This window comes from Alligator sinensis, unplaced genomic scaffold, assembly GCF_000455745.1.
Source record: "Alligator sinensis unplaced genomic scaffold, ASM45574v1 scaffold1059_1, whole genome shotgun sequence".
Lineage (NCBI taxonomy): Eukaryota > Metazoa > Chordata > Crocodylia > Alligatoridae > Alligator > Alligator sinensis.
The window spans coordinates 2,233,084-2,250,273 of record NW_005842103.1 but is presented as its reverse complement, the minus strand read 5'-3'; the positions used below and the strand labels follow the sequence as shown (position 1 = coordinate 2,250,273).

Below are 17,190 nucleotides of genomic sequence, written 5' to 3'. Positions count from 1 at the left end.
CAGGGCTGAAATGGGCCTATCCTATCTCTCGATTATGAAAATCTCATTTTAAATCTTGTCACTGGCTGCTTCCATTTATGTAAAGGTGTCTAATCTGTGCAACCCTGTGTCATCAAGTACATACCACTAAGTCCTCGCCGGAGAATGGGTCTGATTAAAGGCATTGACGCGATGAGATCTCTTTGATTGAGAAGGCCGTGCCAGAAGGTTCTCCGAGTTCAAGCATTCACTCCGGTTAAATAGCACTGATAGTTGTGATGACTGTTCACATCAGGCCATTAATAATTTTGATACGAGAGGAAATAACAACAGCATAAATACTCAACCCGCCGCCTGGGGTTGTGGGCCTCTCCATCTAGGAGGCAGGCAATCGCGGGGTGATTGAGCAGAATGATTGCGGCTCTCTCCTTCGAGTCCCTGAGCTCATTTTCGGTTGTGATTTCCACCTGGGCCCCACAAATGTAAGACACAGCTGTATCTTATATAATCTATATATCTTTTATGTACAGATAATATATATCTTATGTATCTGTGTGTGTGTGTGCACGTGCATGTGTGTGTATATGTATGTATGCATACATGTGCATGCACACACGCGCACACACGATACGTGATAGAGACCCTGCTGTATCGTGTAGCCGTTTTCATTGGCACAAAGGCGGCGTGCTCAGTCCGGCAGGCTGCACCCATCAATGATGCTGGCCCTTTCCCGTGTAGTGCAGTGTGCTTGCCCAGCATCCAGCTCCGTTGGTGGCTGGATCCTTTATCAGCTGCATGTCTGAATATCCCTGGAAGTCTCTGCCGTGCTGGGAGGAAAAGGGAAGTGAGAATAATTTGTTTGCTGCTTTGATGAGGATGCATAATCCAGTTGTACTGATGGGCTCCCTCCTGCTGGCCCTGTATAGAGGCCTTGCCTCGAAGAGAGGGCAGGGAGAATTATCCCCGGTCTGGAGTGGAGAACGGAGGTGCAGAAACTGCAGTGATTTCCCCACGGGCACCTGGGCGTCTGCGGTGGGGCTGGACACTGGTATCTGGGCTCATTGCTGTACCCAAAAGACCAGTCCTCTCTGGTTGAGGTTGATGCCGGTGAGCAGAGATGCAGTGCTGAGTGCCGTGGAGAGAGCTCACCGTATTGAACATAAAGGGAAGTCCCCCAGCAACCAGGAAGAATTAACCTCATGTTCTGCCTGTGGTTAAACTACATCTCAACGACATTATTCCCCTCTGCCTGACACCGATACTGCGCTCCCGTCCCCTCCCAGCCCACCACCAAGGAGGGAGGCAGTGAGTTTATCGAGCACAGCAGGGCACATTCCCAAGGTTCGGGTCCCGGACCTGCCACTGCCTCACTTGTGTGACCCCAGGCAAGACCCTTTTCCTGCCTATCCCTCAGCTCCTCCACGTGCAAAGAGATAGATGTCACACCGCTGCGTGAAGCACGCTGATTTACTTAGTGGTCGCAAAATGCCTTGGGGAAGGGCATCATGGTACACAAAGTATTAATGTCCTGGCCTTGGTTAAAGGTCTGAATGTGACTGCTGCCCCCGCATCGCTCCGTCCCCGAGTTCAGCCTTGTGCCCTGGCCCTGGCCTGCGTGGAGAAATGCGCAGCTGTGTTTGAAATACGGCGCATGTGGCTTTCAGTCCTTGGGCCCCCCTCCCTCCCTCCCTCCTGTCCCCTGGGCGTCTGTGCAGCGTTGCAAGTGCACATACCCTGCCCATTCAGGTGGCGTAACCCCACCCCTGCCCGGGTGGTGGCTGCCAGGGGGTGCATACAGCTGCGTGCACGATGTATCAGCCGCATACACGGGCGTTTTATCTACCACTCCCAGTGCAAGCGTGAGAGCAAACTTCCACAGGTGTGGGCTGAGGTCCTCTGCCCCAAAAGTCCTCTGACTGCGGCTGGGTTGATAGGGTGCTCGGGAGGTTATGCTGACCATCCTGGCAGGAAAAGGGAGGCTGGGGTTTTGGGCTCTGGGTGAGATGCTATCGGCAGTCTGGGGAGAGAAGCGTCATCTGGCGATGGGCATGATGCACGGGCTTTGGCGGCGGGGAAAACGAAGCGGGGAGAACGCGTGGGAAAAAAGCCACATGCGCCAGCGAAAACTTGCGCAACCGTCCTTTCTGCAGCAGAGGCAGCAAGGACTGCCTGACCTTGGCAGCCGTACAGGGCAGACCTCGCATAAGAATGACTCGTGCTTAATATACCGGAGAAATGTGCTCCGGAGAAGACGGGCTCCTCGCCTCCAGCCGTGGGGAGGCCACCTCTCTGCGCTGCCTTTCCAGTGTGCCGGGAGAGTCCCAAGTTTGTGTTGTGCATCGGGGCAGTGCGGTGCGTGTCGTCTTCTGTGAATCTCCTGCACGTGCAGGTGTGCATCTGGTCGGCCCGTGCCCCAAGCTCTGCCCCATGCTCCTGGTCAGCTCCCCCGTGCCCATCTGCTTGCAAGCGCGAGATGGCAGCTTCCTTCCACGAGCAGGCACCAGCCATGTGTCTCTGGGCTGTGCAGGGACCCGTGCGCGCTGGAGCTGGTGAAGGCTGAGTGCCGATGCTTTACCATCCTGGTGGCAGCGTGCAGACCTAAAACTTTTTGTTTAAGGACAAACTGTGCTTGTAGGTCTGGCCTGAGTAAGGGCTACGGGGTTTGGCTTTGCTGCTGCCCGGAGACGGGCCCATTGCAAACACTGCTAACAAGCCCAAAGCGTTGAGCGTTATTAAAGTGGGGAATTGGAAAGCAGCGGATGAGCTCGGTTCTGGAGTCGGCGGACTCCTGAACAATAATCAGCTTTCCTTGAATGGCCCATGTGTGGAGACACCAGGTAGGGAGGAGAATACGAGGCAGATGAAGTTGGAAAAGCACAGACGCTCCCCCTGGTTTGCACAAATGAACCCGTGACCACAAGAGTCCTGTGTTAGGAGTGAGAAACAGGAAGGGCCAAGCCAGCTGCCCATCCTGGGGCACCTCTGCATATTGTACACCTTGACCACTGCATCCTCCTCCAGGAGCCAAAAGGAAGGAAGCACCTGCTAGCCTGCCCGTGTCATGCCAACGCACCCTTTGACTTGCTCTGGGCACCAGCAATGCATCCTCAGGAGCCCTGGAGGGTTTGGAGTTGGGTTGCTTAGGCTCGTGCAGCCGCTGTGGTCACCTCTGGTAGCGAGATGCATCTAGCACGGTCATTTTGCTGCACGGATGCTTTAGCACGTGACAGGATGGCACTTGGAGGCTCCTGGCTCTAGGACCCACTCCAGGGCATCTGTGTAGCAAAGATGCCTACAGTATTCCCAGCTCCCCCATCTCTTTGGGCCAGGAGGGAGCCAGGCTTAAAAATCGACCCTGCTTTCCTGAACTGAAGGTGGCATGCTTGCAAAATGCTTGCCGAGAGGGTTAAAAGTGGACCTGTAAAAACATCCATGCCCTTGTGGGTGGAGCCGCGGTTATGGAGCCCGGTGAGTGCAACGCTGCAAACTCCAGCCAGTATCATGAATCCTATTCCAAGCCCCCGAGCACTTGGAGGCTTTTGCTTTGTGCTTCTCCTCGCTTGCTGGATGTTCTTCCTTGCCTGCCACTTCTGCCCAGCTGGTCATGTACGTTGCCGGAAGAATGGAGAAGTGGTCTGCACTTCACTTCCAGGCATAGGACGGTGGGTGAAAAAACAGCCCCCATCACGTCCTCAGCAAAACTCCCAAAGGGGTCAGGGCTTCACCCGGACATAGTCAGAATAGGAGTCTAATGTGACTGCGGGCACGGGAGACCTTGTCCCTGGGAGCTCCTGGGATAAGGGCCCAGCTGGACATCCAGCGATGTTGAGTTTTATGGGTCTTGGCCCAAATCGGTGCAATGCAGAGCTGTCCAAAGGCACGGGACGCTGAGTAGGGAGAGGCCTGGCGGCGGTATTGTTTCACTAGGGCAGGCAGAGTGGTACGGGATGAGCTTCAGGGAAGATGGAGGGCTGAAAAAAGGCAGAAGCACAAAAAGGTCCTCCCTTTCCGTGCTTCTGGTGCAAGTTTAAGGTGCATCATGTTTGCTCTATCACCTGGTGGGGTTTGACTCAGATCGTGGGGTAAGCATCACCTTTGCTCTGGGTGCTGCCCCTTTGAAGGGCAAGGAGCCAAAAGATAAAGCCCTGCTGCATCAGATAACGAGGCTGCCCATTAGCTGAGGTGCTAGGTATTCATTTCTGACACGTGGCCCAGGCCTGCAACGTGCTCGGCTATGATGTCGGTGCGACTGCCTGGCTTCTTTGAACCCTGGGGAAAAAAAAGTTAAAAAAGATCTCTGTTCATTTTGTAATGGCAGCGGGGCATTTCCAGATGATTAAAAGCGGATTAGGTTAATGGTCCTTACCGTAACTCCTCCCAGTCGGTCGTTAACCCCTATGAAACACCCCGTGCAGTTTTGGATCATTACTGCTTAATTGTAAATCATGTTTCTGTGAGCCTGAAATCCATACTGCCCCTGGAAACAGGAGTCGGCTGGGCCGGGAGTTTCTGCAGCGTGGGCAGGGCAGTATTCTCTTGCCACCGCCGAATGCAGTCTCTAAAGTTTCCACCGCGGTGGCGCTGGGCAGAGGTAATCTGATCTTTGTGAAAGTGCCTTTGTGCCCGGAGCCCGCAGAAGAGCCTCCTCTGTCACTGGCGAGTTGGATTTGCAGCTCTTGCATGCAAGGTCACCGGTCGTTTTCTAGCCATGGGACTTCCTCCCAGGCCTGAGACTGAAACAGGAAATTTGCTGATTTTTGGATGAACGGAAAGGATTGGAAATGGGCTGAGGTCCATCGTCCAAGATTGGCCTTTACTGACCAGGGTAGACCACACACTCATCTCTCTCAAGACAAAGTTACTCAACTTGCTAAAAACTTTTCCTTATTGCATCTCTGCCCAGATATTGGACGTCTACCTGGACAAACATTTGGCTGGGATGCTTTAGTGAGAGACGATCCTGCCTTGAGCAGGCAGTTGGGCTCGGTGTGACCTCCTAAGGTCCCTTCCAGCCTGACTTTTCCGTGATGCTACATGCATAAGCACCCCAAAAGGACAGTCCCTTGGGAGATAGCACTCGAGCCCATGCGTTGTCTGTAGCATTTTCTAAGAGTGTCTCAGGGTGGTGTTGGGCTCTGGGAGCATCCTCGGAGCCGGCCTGGGATCACCCCTTTTATTTATCCTCAGAACCTGTTGGCAATCCTTTCAAGGGACTTTTGACTCAGTTCATAACCTGTATCCTGGCCTGCTCCTCTTCTCCGGGGCTCGTTCCTTGCTCAAGCAGCCCAGGGTCCTTTCCACGGCAGGGCTGTGCTCCGTGGGGGACTGTGAACTGCAGACAGCAAATGAGGCTGCTTCCAAAGGGACCCTTTTCTGCCACTTCTGCATGTGTCACTGCAATGGAGATGTCCTCCTTCCCCCCAACGTGCAGAGCCGCAGCCCGATGAACTGATCCAGAGACCTTCTCAGGGATGCTGTGTGTTTTGCACCTCCTAAATTCCTTCGCACGCAGGCAGGAGCTAGTTCAGCGCCGGGCAGCAATTAGCTGCTGGACAGATGAAGGTGTTCGTGAGCCCAGCTGTAGCAGCACTCGCTCATCTTCCCCTCTCGACCATCTCTTCTCACGACAGCCTTATCGCTCTGCTGGGGCCTCAAGGAGTACCATATTTTCTCATGCAGATCACATATTTTCCCCCAAAACCTGCTGGGGGGAATTGGGGTGTACACTTAGATGCAAGAAATACAGATCCCTAAGGGCCCAGAAATCTGGTGTGGGATTGATGGCAGCATTCATTGCCACGACTTTGGGAACCATGGCAATTAATGCTCTTACCACGCTGCTGCTGCCAAATTTTGGGACCCTTAGGGAGCCTCCTGGCCAGGTGATGCAGCCCCACACTTTGGACTGGTCTGTGAGTGCACAACCCTGGACCAGTGATCCCAGATCTCATACTCCAAGGTTGGAGGTGTTTTTTTTTATCCTTTCTTGGGGCCTTCCAAAAATAAGATGTGTGTTATATTCCAGGGTTTGCTGGATGCAAGAAAATACAGTATTTTAGGCTGGGAATGGCAGTGTGCCCCAGCTAGGTAAAAACAGACCCAGTCCTATTCCTCCCCAAATGCAGCACACGAGACAGTGAACGCCCAGCAGTGTGTTTGCTCTTAAACATCTCCAGCCTTGGTCCCTTTGGCTCTTCATCCTGTTCGGTGGGATGGGGTGAGCGCTCCCCTCCTTGATTTCTACTTGAGCTGAAACCCCCTCCATGTCTGCAGTTCCTTATGCCTCCTTTCCTTTCCTTTCCTTTCCTTTCTGGCAGTTGTTTCCTTCTCTCTCTGTGATTACATCTTGCTGCATTTGCCATAGGGTCTTGATTGTGGTGGGCTACATCCCACCTGCGTTGCCTGCCATGCCTGGACATCATGCCCTGGTCCCAGGGAATCACAGCTGAGTCCCTAATCCCAGATGTAGCCTTTGCTCTTGGCAAGGCCTCTTCTGCAAGAAGCCCTTTCCCATGAGGAGCGCAGCTCAGCATTGCCCGTCGTGGGTATTGGTGCCGTGTGCTCTCTTCGCCCTGCAAGCCCCATGTTGCCTGGCACAAAGAAATGGGAGGTCACCGCTCCTGTGATGCTCACATCACTCCTCAGGGATTACTTCTAGCCATGAAGCACACTTGATGCTCGAATCTTCCACGTTTGAACCCACGGTAAGGTAGTGTAAGAGTCCCTATTTTGTGTGTCAACAGAAGGTGCTTGCATTTTGGTGGCTTATGTCTTCCTCCCATTTCTTGAGCTCTAGCAGCCAGTAGCCATCCCTGCTTTATATACAATCCCTTGTTACATCAGCTGTAGAGTCCAGGTACCACATCCCTCCTCCCTGCCTGAGACCTTTGTGCTGACCACCCAGAAGGGCTCAGTTGCTGCAAATGGACATGCAGGACCCAATGTGATCACGCAGGAGCAGTGCGCACGTTGTCGTACAGGTGCAGTTTTGCTCCTGCAGAACTTCCCCAGTATTCTCATGCTAAAAATAAAATGCAGCAAAGTTTTCCCTTGTTGCTGTTGGAGTTTCCCCTGCCACGTTTCCATGGAACACCTCTCTTAGCCGTGCAATCAAAACAAGGTCGTTGGACTTCCTCTGGAACAAACACATCCATGTTACCGGTCGCTGCAAGAGGCCAGCTTTTCCCGACCGAGTCCGCACCGAGGCTGCTTTGCATATACCTCTTTGCCTTTAATGCTCAGAAGAATTGCAGTTTACTTTCTATCAGAATTGATCCCCCCCACACATATGCACACACTGTGTAGCAGCAAATATTGTGTCATTGATTCTCACCCCTTGATAGAAGCAAAAATCTTTTGCAATACTAGACGAGAGCAAAATGCCGGTTACTTTGGGTCATCTGAACAGGGATGGTTTTCAGAGTTAGTCTGAGTGTGTGTGTTGGTTTTCAGAGTCGTCTGTGCGTGCATGTATTTGTAGACCCCTTGTACGTGGCTGTCACATGCCAGTGATAAGTTTGCACGCTGCTTAGTGAGTTTTATGTTCACCGTGCATCACATTGGATTGCTGCCCCTAGCCTGAGGTGCGGACTGGGTGGCGTTCAAGGTCCGGTATCATTTGACCTCCCAACCCGTAGACATGGGGGAGGAGAAGAGGGGCCCAGGGAGGTGCTCTGAAGCACTGCACTTCTGGCCAGCACCTGCAAGCACGTGCCCAGGCTCCTTTAGTTGGGCCTGTGGACACCTACAGCCTCTCCATCCCTGGTGAGGACTGTTTTCCCCCGCTGACGCTCTCACCATCTCTCATGCATGCTCCCGGGTGCGAATTCAGCAGACTCGGTTGAGTCCCTGTGGGATCGCAGCTAGTCAAGCGTGGATTTGCCCTACCCTCGTCTCCAAAGCGGCATTTGGGGGTCGGCTGCGGGGAGGGGCCGTGCTGACTCGCGTTTGGACTCCAGCCAGCCAAACGTCTCCACCTTCACCTTGGACTGAATTCACCGTTCCCGCCCGGCAAGTCGGACATTTTCTGCTGTAGCAAGAAAACACGCTGCAAGCACAAACGGGAAATTGGAAGGGATTCAAGTCACTATGGCTTCCACGGAGAGGAAGCTGGGAGCCATCGCATTACAGCGGCAGGAAGCTAAGAAGAAAATTGAAGATCTGGAGATTTTAATTGATGTCCGTGACTCAGTCCTTGCCGCGGAAGCCAAAGGACTTTTCAACCTCTGCAAGCACCATGTACCTGCCTGGCAGGCAGAGGGAGAAGGATGAATAATGGGCTGCTGGGTGTGCTGCGAAGCTGGGACAGGCGGCTTCCGGCCCCTCTCACCCTGCGGCCCGAGGGATGTCTCGCAGAGCAACCCCGGTCCTTCTGGCATCGGGGTCTCGAACCTGAGCCGCGTGTCTTGCCTCTGTGACCGTGGGAGGGAGACTGCAGCAGGTGGGCCTGGCTTTCCTCTTGTTGGACTGCTGAAGTCCTGGTTCATTGTGCTTTTCTTTCTTGCCCGTAAAAATACAGTGACTTTGGGGCATGTCTCTAGGTGTATTGCGCCCATTTTACAGATGGGGAGGGCCACAACTGAGGTAGGGACTGAGCTTGGGCCCCCAGAGTTTCTATCCTAGTGTCTGTTCAGTAAAACGTCCTTTGTGTCCCGAGACCCCATGTGACAGCTCCTACGAGTCGCATTATGCAGCACTTGGGTCCTTCTTGGGCCCAAGGAAATTGGAGAATTCGAGGATGGCAGTACCACGGGTACCGGCGGGTTTGGCCATGCTCCCATCTACCAAATGATGCTGGCAAGAGGTAGGATGGGGCACTGTGAAATCTGGCTCTGGTGTCTTGACATGTCCATCATTTTTGCAGCCTGGCAATTGTGAGGTGCGATCCTTCCTGTCCTCCGGAGTAGCGGGGAGCTGGCTGGCATGCTTTGCTGCTCCGGGTCCCTGATCGATCCCCTGGCTTTCCCACCGGCCATGAGCCATCTGAGGTTACTAACCACCCTCCCCTCCCCTCGCTAGCTGGAGTTTTTCATTGTCTGGCCTGTGTTTTCCCTCTTGCCAAACCTGCGCAGAGTTTCCTTTGTAGCTGCAGGCTCGGCAGCCGGTTTGGGGTGAGGGGCACCGGCGAGCTAGCAGCTTCCCTTCCCCAGGTCCTGAATTCTCCCACCCGCCGGTGGAGCATTTCAGGCAGACGCCTCCAGCTCTTCTTCAGGACTCTTCCCTTCTCCAACCTTCCCGTGTTTCAGATGGACTCGAATGAGGCAGAAGCCACGTGCCCCTCGCCAAAGGGAAAATTACGGTCTGGCCCAGAGAAATGGCTTTGCGATGACTGCGTTGTAGTCTGGTGTGGTTTGCTTGCACCAACGGGTTTGCTGCCAAGTCGCATCTTACTTACCCAAATGCGCCCAAGAAAGAATGCTAAAAAGACAAACTATTTTTATTTTGCCGTGAATCTATGCAGCCAAGGAGTAATCCAAAACAAAGGCCAAGTCACCATCTCCTTCCTCTGCAGGCATGTGTACCAGCCCGTATTATTAGCTGGCTTGCCTGGTGAGCGAACTCCATCGTGCGTGGATGAGCACGCAGGCCAAAGGTGCCCAGGAAGGCGGTGCACGCAATATTCAGTGCAACCGGGTCAATGTAAAAGCACCGTAGGCAGTGACTTGCAGCGCGGATCTGTCTGTCTCAACTGCTGTTACGGACTTGAACCCCATCGTGTCTGTGCTGGAGAAAGCCAGTATCAGGGTGCAGCCAGCCTTGCATCGAGGTTGGCTGCCTGGGGTTTCCATCCCAGGAGGATTCCCCCGGCCCCTGCTTTCTTTCTGGGGCAGAGGGGTGATGCTGCAGCACGTGCGGCTCCCTGATGTTTGCTCCGGTCTCCCGTTCGTACCCAGGGCACAGCAGAGCTGGGCTGCAGGAGCTCCTGCCTGGGCATGGGGAAGTACCAGGTCAAAGCCCAGGTGGCTTCAGGGGCCAGGAGAGTTTCTGGGAGCTATCCTCTAGCACTGAGTAGGGATAATCAGGTGGATTATGTGGGATACAGCCTCTTGATCCTATTTCCTGTGATTACCAGGCAGGCGTTGGGTGGGCCCCGGTCTTTCTCCTCTTCTGCGCACACTTGTGTGCAAGCGATGTCTGAGCCGTGCGTGGCGGGCGCTGTGTGCAGGATGGGATGACACGTGGCTGGTCCACACGGGCCCGATCCTGTCCCAGGCGGCACGGGGACGGGGGGTGACAGCTGCTGAGGACCGCCAGGCTCACTTCGGATATGGGTGACGGGAGAGGCCCAGCTGCAGCGGGTGAGAGGTGGCTTTAAAGGGGACAGTGAAAAGCTGCTCTCCTTTGCCCCAGAGGGGAGGGCCCGAAGAAACAGGCTCAATTTGCAGGAAAAAAAAAAAAAAAAAAATCAAGGGTGGATGTGAGGAAAGTCTTTGTCATCCCTTTCCGGCGTCGCCGTGTCAGGGAGGTGCTCAGCTCCCCGCAGGATCAAGCCCTCCGCGAGCCTGTAAAATAAATTTGCGGCAGGAAATCCTAAACCGGAAGGAGCACGAACCCTGCTCTTTTGTGTGTGTTTTTTTTTCCTTTTCTTTCTGGTAAGAAACCCAGTTTAGCTAAAGACATGGAAACTGGGTCGACCCAGCCACACTCGGACCCGCCACCCCCCAGCCCCGCGAGGGCGTCTTGTTGCGGGGACGCCCCGAGCGGATCCAGGACTCCGGCGGGGCCTGTGGTCTTGTTTAGAACGAGACGAAGTCATTTCTTAAATAGCAGCGTTTTTGCAAAATATTTGGCTTCGTTAAAGCAGATCGTGCCAGACAGTTGCTGACGTTGTGCCTGTGGAAATATTCAGGAGAAGATTCGTTTGCACAGGCTGATTGGGGAGGGAGGAGAGCTTTCCACCACTGTATCCTGAGCTTTACTGTGCTCGGGAAGGGGCAGGGCGAGCAGCCCCGTGGGTTGCAAGTGGCCCGGCCTGTCTAGTGGACTCGCGGGTCCCAGAAGCAAATGCCCCGTGTTTCCCTTCCTGGGTGTTTCCTGCGGTGACTGTTTGCTCTGGCATGTCCGTGAATACGGTGCCTGTGTGCTCCTGCGAGGTGGGAAATTAAATTCCCCAGGGTGCTTTTTTGCATCTGCGTTGGAAATCTGCTCCTCCTCCACATGTGCACGTTTGATGGCGTGCGTCTCTGTGGCTCCCCAGCTCCCGTCCTTCATGGTGAGGTAGGTGTCCGGCTTCCCTTGGATCATTTGGCATTGCCCCAATCAGCAGGAGGCCTTAGGGGTGGCAGATTTTGCTCCCCTGTCTTCTCCTGGGTTTCAGTATGCAGCCCTGCAACCCTGGAGAGCACCAAGCCTTGATCTTCAAGAGGGCCGTGCGTGCTTTCATGAGGCATTTCTGTTGGACCTTCCGAAATGTGGTGCCGTGCGGGGCTCCGGTCTCCTCCCCTGGGGACGGAGGAGGTTTTTCTTCACAAGGTGCCGCATGTTGGAAAAGCAGCTCCTTGAACGTGGAGTCACAAGCAGGTGCAAGAGGAGGCAATTCTGAGCTTGGTGCATCTGGAGGCCACGTTTGCCCCTTCGGTTTCTGCAGCCCGTGCCCTGCTCACGTGGCTTTCCCGTGGCAAGACTGTACTTTTTCTGTGGCCAGGCGTGCAGAAAGCTCTGGGCTGGATTGGACCGTTCAAAGCCCCCAGCTGCTGCAGCTAGACCTTGAACAAAAACTTTTCGGGCAGAGCCGCGGAGGAGAAAGTTGCAAATCTGTTCCTTTTCACAGGGCGCTGCTTGGCGAACAAAAGAGGTTTTATGTCTTGTTCGCTGCTCTGGTCTACCTTAAATTAAGTAAACTGTTCCCCGAGGGGGAAAATGTCCAGGTACAAAATGTTCACAAAGGAAATATTCAAAGTGTCTCTCCAGTGCCTAAAGTGTTGGCTTAAACAACAAAAAAAAAGCAAGTTAAAGGCAGGGTTAAGACAGAATATGATTTCCCCTCTTAATAGCAGCAACAACAAAAAAACCCTCTCAAAGGCAGGGGCAGCTGGTTCTGCCCCGTATATGTACACAGGCCAACCGTTAACCACAAATATCTTCTAAATATAGGGGAGCTGGTGTTAAATCTCCGGCGGTGCTACTGTGTGCACTGGCGTTGCAACCCTCGTTGAGTCAATAGGAGGTCTGTTTGCAAGGGGGCTGTAGGGAACCGAAGTCTAAAAAGCTTTAGCGTGGGCTAAGCCTCCCCCAGGTGCAGGATAACTTCAGTGTCGGCTTCAGTGTTTTGCAAAATTGGGCCTGACCAGTTGGTGTCCCCGAAACTGTTGAGATCCAGTCTGCTTTGCCCTGTGTTTTAGTGAGAAACGGGTCCAGCGAGCAGTGCTGGGGTGTTGCGTGCCCGCCGGGTCCCAGGGAGCCGAGGTGGCGGGGAAGAAAGGTGCTTTTTCCCTTCCCGCGAACTTGACCTGGAATCTCCCTTTGCATCTGGAGTCCCTCGCTCTCTGGCCTCCAAGCCAGCTTCCCCAAGTAAAATGCCGCCCCGTCGCACCTCGCCCATCCCGTCGAGGGCTCACAAGGAGGTACAACTTGGAAAAGGAGGCTACAGTTTTATCTCCGGTATTTTGGCACGGAGGAGGCTTTTGCAGCAAAGTCAGCAACCAGGGGGAGGAGGTGATGGAGGCGTGCAAACCTCATTGAAGTTGTGTTTGGCTGAGCTGAGACTTTTTAGATTCAGTTCCCCCCACCAAAAAAGAAAGAAGAAACCATTTTTTTTTCTATTTGATCTTTCCTCTCTCTAAAGCATCTGTGGCCTTGAGAAGTATTTGCAAGAACCTCGCATTTATTTGGAAGCTTTTCCGATACTGGAAACATTAAAGTCTCATTATTGCAGTTGGCGAATGAAACGTTTCACTGTTCGGGGATGTTAAGGGAGAAGTGACGGGAGCATCGAGGTTTCGGGGCGGGGGGGTTGTGCCCGGCAGAAAGCAATGAACTAGAGTTGTAGCGCTGTCTAGCAGCCCTGGGGAACAGGCAGAGCCCGTGTTGGTTGAGCTACTTGTAATGCTTTATACAGAACAGCGCAACCCAAGCTGTGATGCTCGATGTGGGCTAGTAATTAAGGTAGTGACCTGACCAGTTAGTGGAGTCAACAAAAAAGCAGGGAATGTCTTTTGTTTCGGTGTCAATGGGCGTTTAACCCATTACTGCTGGCTCGGTCCACGCTCTTAACCGAAGAGAAACTCCGAAGTTGATCAAAACCGCTCGTCTGTCTCGAGGCAGGTCTAAAAGCCGATCTTGCCGAGCTGGTAGGATGGGCTCTCAGCCGTTGTGTTCCTGTGTTTTGCTTGAAGTCATTCATTCCTTTTGACAAGATGTGTCAACTCGAGGATTAAAGATGCTAATGAAGTGGCTCACACAGTATGCCTTTTGCGTTTCATTCCCCATTTTGTTTCCCCCAGTGGCTTTTCTCCTCCGCGTGACACACACAAAAAAAAAAATCTCAACAGCTCTGCCTGCTAGGGTTAGCAATTAGGATAAAAGGTCTCGTCTCTTCTAAACAGTGCAAATGTGACCTGGAAATGGTGGAGGAATGGTAAATAGGGAACCCCACCAGGCAGCTTGCACCGCGGTGTTTGTTCAGGATGGAGCGGCACGTTAAACGGCGTCGCGTCCGCAGGGGAGCTGCCTGAATCAGCCCCGTCCGTCGCATGAATCACGGTCTCCACGAACGCCGCTGTCGGGAAGCGTGCACGCGAGCCGGCATCCGTCAAGGGGGGCAGGGGTGCGCGAAGCCCTGGAAAGGGATCGGTTACATGGAGGACAGGCGGGATTTGACCGTGTGTCCTCGCGCCACCTCGAGCGGCTGTCGCGTGCTCGTCCTGCCGAGGGCATCCCTGACCTGAGCCCCGCTCTAGTAGCAGCCAGACTGGGGCCTTTGACTTCCCTCGTGCGGCCCCCCGCCGCGTTTCGGCCGGTCACGGTCTCTTGCAAAGCCCGGAGGGCCTTTATTTGTTGAAATAAACCTGCCAGCTCACCTCCTCGCTGGGGTCCTCGTCCTCTTCTCTGGCAATTGCAGCCAAATCAGCCCATTGGGTAAGCTGGGAGGAGAGCTCTGCCCGGCCTGGCATAGTTAGCAGCAGCTCCCTAACCCCGGCAAAGCGAGAGCTACCAAAAACGGCGCTTTACGACTTGTCCTGGTTTTCTCATTCTGTGAACCTTTGTGGGGGGCAGCGCTTTACTCCTCACATTGCAGAGAGGAGGAAAAAACAATCCTTTGAAGGGTGCTGAGATGAGCAGGGTGTGAAGAGGCTAGGTAGGGAAAAGCAGGCTCGGGCTTGTCCCTGCCTGGCACATCTCTTACCCCCAGTACCCAGCCCCTCTGCAAGGCGGTGAGCGCGGTAATATATAAATCAGGTTTTGCAACTGGGTGCCACTCAAATCACACAAGCATGGGAGGGGTGCCTCCAGTCCAGAAAGGTTGAGAGGTGCTGTGCTAGTCCACCTTGACCGGCATTCATGCCATGCTATTCGCAGGCCTGAAGCTGGTCTTATCAAGGTCAAGGGGGCCGCTGTAGACCCAGTGGTATAAGCGCCAAGGTAACAAGCCTTAATAAGGTGTGAACAGCCGAGCAGAGCCCGAGTGCTGACTGTGAGTAAGCGTGTAACTAGCTGTGGAAACAGCCGAGACGGGGCTGGTAGGCAGGAGCGAGCATGCTGGTTTACATTGGCTTCAGCCGTGCCTTTGCTGTCAAGATCAATGACATTTGGGAAGTGGCTGGTGCTGCTTGCACGGTTGAAAGAGCTGCCTGCTGTATCTGCAGGCATCTGGAGTGGCTCCTACTGCACTTGCTTCAGGGTGTGGTGGCAGAGCGGTCCCAGCATCTTGCTGCAGCTCTGGAGGGGTGAGTTCAAGCCTAGCTCTGGGCCTGCATCGAAGGCTGTCCCCGGCTGACCTAGCTGCAACTGGGTCGATCAAGCCAGGGAGTCAGCGGCAGGCAGACACAATGCTGGCGACATGAATTTCTCAGAAACCTGCTGGCTACAGCACCTAGCGCGTCTTCGGCAGGCAGCAGCAGAATGGTGCCGCCCTCCCTAATCTCGTACGTGCCCACGTGAACGTGTCGTATCCTTCCCTTTACGTTGCTCCTTCATTAGGAAGAGCACGAGACAAATGACTTGTCGTGCGCGTGGGTAGACATAGGCAGACCAGGTGTGATCTCTTTTATTTGACCAAATAGATAGTTGGAAAAATTGTTCTTTGCAAGCTTTCGGGCACTACGTGCGTGTCTGTGAGGGCACGGTCGCATGCTAGGGGATCTGCAGGCTGAACAGAGCCGTGCAAACAGACGACATTCATTAGCTGGGTTATTGCAAGTGGCCGGTTTGGGCCCGCGATGCTCCGGTCCGTAAAGGAGTAGGAGACGGCTCATATCCCCCGGCAGCAGCTGCGCTTGGAGGATCATTCCTAAAAGCATTCCTCCCCGACCCCGCCCGCGGCCGACCTGTGCCGGCTTGTTTTTGGGCGCTGCACCCAGCTTGTTCGGAGCTGTCTGGGAAGAGGTGTCTGCGCGCCTGTTCCTACGTGCTAAGCTGAGCAGGATCGGGAGCGCGGCCGTCAGCAAGCCCCATGCAAATACAGAAGTGCAACGTCACGGTTGGCAGGGAGAGAGCCTCTCCATCCCGGACCAGATTAGTGTGGCCAGACCTTCTGTCTCCTTTCCCTTTGAAGTTTAAAAGATGTCAGTAAATCTCGACTTTCACTGCCTCTGTTCTCCACCTGATGTGCAGAAATGCAGAGGCCCCGCTGGCCTATTGATTCCCCAGACCTCAGGCTGCAAAGAGCAGGGTTTTGTTTGGTTTGGTTTGGTTTCCAGTACTTTTGCCCCTGGCTTCACTTGCCTCAGATCAGACTTGGACTTTGCTTCTGAATGTGTTTGTGTGCATGTGTTTTTAATGTCGAGCAAATGACAGAAGTGTCACCAGGGTATTTTCCTGCCCTTCTTTCGCCGCGTGTGTGCTTGGCCTGGCAGCACGCTTGCAGTGTGCTAACAAGTCGTGACGGTGCGCGGATCAAAATTCGGGGGAAAGCAGGTTTCTATTCCTTGTTATTTTAAAGTTTGATCTCGGCCGGCATGTAGCTTGCCCGTGTGAATTAGAAGTTCATACAAAATGAGAGTGGAAGGGAGCTCGGGAGGTCGCATCTAGTCCGACCTCCTGCTCCAAGCAGGGCCAGCCGAGGCTTTGTCCAGCCGGGTCTTAAAACCTCTGAGGATGGAGATGCCACCACCTTTCGGGGTAACCTGTTCCCATGCTTCACCACCCTCCTCGCGAGAGAGCTTTTCCTAATATGTAATCTAAACGTCAATAAATATATTGTTATGCAATATATTACACCCCCCCCCCCAAAAGAAAAAGGAAAAAGCTGCTTTCAGAAACTCTGAAAGAGCTTAATCCCATCAGGCTTTATTAATTGCATCTAATACAAGTCTGGGAAATGCCAGGGAAGACTTCACGTGCTGCCTCACACAAAGGCTAAAAAGCAGCTGGAAGTCATTGATCGCCCAGCACCCCGGAGCTGCCGGTTCTCCGAACCCATCCAGCCATTTAAGTCGCCTTCTGCCTGGCTGTAAAAGGCAGCCGGTCACAAGGAGTTAATTCCTCCCCCTGCTCGGTGCGTGTGTCTCGAGTTTCCATGGCGGTTTTGCTTTTGATTTCGTGGAGTCCAGATTTATAGGCATGCGACGGTGACTCGGGCCCTCGCCTTTGCACGCGGCTGCGGCCGCGTCCCAGGGAAGAACGGGTTAAGCAAATCACCGTAAGGATGCGTAGCCGTTAGTGTAGGGGAGCCGAAGCGAGGCCGTTCCCTCTGCCGTGCACGCTGCGAACGCTGTGCACACTCTGCGGGCCGAGAGCTTCCTACAGAGGGAGCGGGAATGCATGTGTGCGTTTGTTTGGTTTGGGGTTTTTTTTTTCCTTTTTAATTAATTAAATCTTCTTCTCCTCGTCGTCCTGTTTAAAAAGGGCAGAAGAAGAATCTATTTCTTTTCTGTCTGCCCCCCGCCGCCATGCCGTCCGCCGCGCTCCACCCTGCTCTCGGGGCTCCCCTATCTCTGTCTGGCTGCGTTGTGGCCGTGGCGTGCACGAGGGGGGAGCAATGCCGTCGCTGCTCGCGGTAGGCTAGCTTGCCCGGGGATTCGCGCCGCGCGGATGCAGGAGCAGGTAGGCCGC

The 17,190-nt window shown here is 54.0% G+C and overlaps 1 protein-coding gene across 12 annotated transcripts in view; it reads left to right on the top strand.

Annotated features, from left to right (window-relative positions):
* MBNL3 (muscleblind like splicing regulator 3) overlaps positions 1 to 17,190 on the top strand; it is a 94,435-nt gene that overhangs the window by 11,213 nt on the left and 66,032 nt on the right. The window contains exon 1 of one of the 12 annotated variants that reach the window (XM_025205039.1): positions 16,438 to 16,633. The exons of 9 other annotated variants lie outside the window; for them this stretch is intronic. The gene's annotated coding sequence lies outside the window, so the exon portion shown is untranslated. Of the gene's footprint in view, positions 1 to 16,437; positions 16,634 to 16,767; positions 16,904 to 17,011; positions 17,182 to 17,190 lie in introns of those variants that run through there. 2 more of the 12 variants (XM_025205035.1, XM_025205036.1) reach the window with 2 other exon arrangements.